This window comes from Sapajus apella, unplaced genomic scaffold (genome assembly GCF_009761245.1).
Source record: "Sapajus apella isolate SASKATOON/1434 unplaced genomic scaffold, GSC_monkey_1.0 scaffold96, whole genome shotgun sequence".
Lineage (NCBI taxonomy): Eukaryota > Metazoa > Chordata > Mammalia > Primates > Cebidae > Sapajus > Sapajus apella.
Window position 1 is genome coordinate 371521 of NW_022437036.1, and position 2559 is coordinate 374079.

Sequence of the window (2559 nt, forward strand, 5' to 3'; positions counted from 1 at the left end):
CAAAAAAAAAAAAAAAAAAAAAAAAAAGATTGAGAAAACGTAATCGTTCTCATCAAAGAACTGAACCGAGAGCTGGTGGGAGACGGTGCGGACCGTCGCCCCCGCTCCCACCCCGAGCCACCGTCGTGGGACTGACATTTGCTCATCCGTGGAGCGCCGAGATGGGACTTGCTTCCTTCCTGTCCACTCCCTGCAACGCTGTCGCCAGCGCCCACCCACCCTCCCGGAATCGTCGCCAAAAGGCGTGGAGGCGCAGGACGCGGAGCGCCCGCTCCACCTCCCTCTGCCCTTGCCCACCCCGTCGGCCCGCTGAGGGCGTGGGGACCTGCGGCTCACCCTTCCCTGTCCCTAGAACTGCAAGCTCTGCCTGTCACTGATGGCCTGCCCTGCACTTGCGGCGTGTGCCACTTTCCATCCCAGAGGCTCCCAAAATCCTGCCGCGGCGCTCCTGCCTCCTCGCGTCCACCCTTGCCCGTTTGCCTAGGTCCATTCACTGCAGTCATGTTTTTAAAACAAACCCAATGGCATCCAAGGCTTCTCGTGACACACTGAGTGAAACCCAGATTCTTTCCCAACACGCTCTGGCCTCCTTCTTCCGCGGCCGCCGTAACTCACTGTCATAATGCCAGTCTTGAATTCCCAAGCTTGTTCTAGTCTCAGAGCCTGGAAGTGTCAGAGAGCTTGAGAGCCTCCTAGCAGTCCTTAAACTGTGCAACATCAAGCAGCCAGCAAGAAAAGCCCTATGGAACCCAAGAAGCAGAAAGGCGAGGTTCATATCAGCAACTATTGATTCAAGAGAATGAAAGACATCAGGCCAGAACTGGAGGAATGAGAGGACAAAGTGGACCTGGTACCGATTTCAGACTGAAGCTGTACTCAGCTTGTGCTGAGCTGCAGGAATGAATGACCCAGGCCTTACGTGAGTCCCTCTGAGACCTGGAAGCTTCACTTTAGGGACATTCTTTCAAAGAAAATATTCCCGAATACGGAAAGAAGCATATGCACCGAAATGTTCACAGTGGCACCCTTCATAACAGTGATAATGGAAACCTGCACTCAAAGGGAATGTTAGAGTTACTGAAATGTACACAGTAGGGCAACATGGCTGACGCCTGAAATCTCATCACTTTGTTAGGCCGAGGCGCGACGATCACTGGAGCCCAGGAGTTTGAGACCTGCCTGGGCAAACACAGTGAGACCCCCATCTCTACCAAAAAAAAAAAAATTTTTTTTTTTTTTTTTTTTGAGACTGAGTCTTGCTCTGTTGCCCAGGTTGGAGTGCAATGGTGCAAACTCCGGCTCCCAGATTCAAGCAATTATGCTGCCTCAGCCTCCCAAGTAGCTGGGATTATAGGTGTGTGCCACCATGCCTGGCTAATTTTTGTATTTTTAGTAGAGATGGGGTTTCACCATGTTGGCCAGGCTGGTCTTGAACTCCTGACCTCAGGTGATCCACCCAACTCAGCCTCCCAAAGTGCTGGGATTACAGGCGTGAGTCACCATGTCCAGCCAAAAAAATTTTTTTAATTAGTCAGGCTTTGGTGGCAGGCATGCCCCTGTAGTCTCAGCTACTTAGGAGGCTGGATTGGGTGGGAGGTCAAGGCTGCAATGAGCTAGTATTGTCCCACTGCATTCCTGTCTAGGTGACAGAGCAAGACTGCATTTCTTATCTAAAAAGAAGAAAAGCCGGGCACAGTGGCTCACGCCTATAATCCTAGTACTTTGGGAGGCCGAGGCAGGCAGATCACTTGAGGTCAGGAGTTCGAAACCAGCCTGGCCCACATGATGAAACCTCTAAAAATAAAATAAAATAGGGCCAGACGTGGTGGCTCACATCTGTAATCCCAGCCTGTTGGGAGGCCGAGGCGGGCAGATCACGAGGTCAGGAGTTCAAGACCAGACTGGCCAACATGGTGAAACCCCATCTCTACTAAAAAAATACAAAAATTAGCTGTGCATGGTGGCTCCTGCCTTCAATCCCAGCTACTTGGGAAGCTGAGGTGAGAGAATTGCTTGAACCGGGACCAGGGAGGCGGAGGTTGTAGTGAGCCAAGGTCGCGCCACTGCACTCCAGCCTGGGCTACAGAGCGAGACTCCATCTCAAAACAATAAAAATAAAAAATAAAATAAAATAGGCCAGGCGCGGTGGCTCACGCTTGTAATCCCAGCATGTTGGGAGGCCAAGGTGGGTGGATCACCTGAGGTCAGAAGTTCGAGACCAGCCTGGCCAACATGGTGAAACCCCATCTCTAAAAAAGTTAAAATTAAAAAATTTAAAAATTAAATTAAGGCCGGGCGCGGTGGCTCAAGCCTGTAATCCCAGCACTTTGGGAGGCCGAGGCGGGTGGATCACGAGGTCCAGAGATCGAGACCATCCTGGTCAACATGGTGAAACCCCGTCTCTACTAAAAATACAAAAAATTAGCTGGGCATGGTGGCACGTGCCTGTAATCCTAGCTACTCAGGAGGTTGAGGCAGGAGAATTGCCTGAGCCCAGGAGGCGGAGGTTGCAGTGAGCCGAGATCGCGCCATTGCACTCCAGCCTGGGTAACAAGAGTG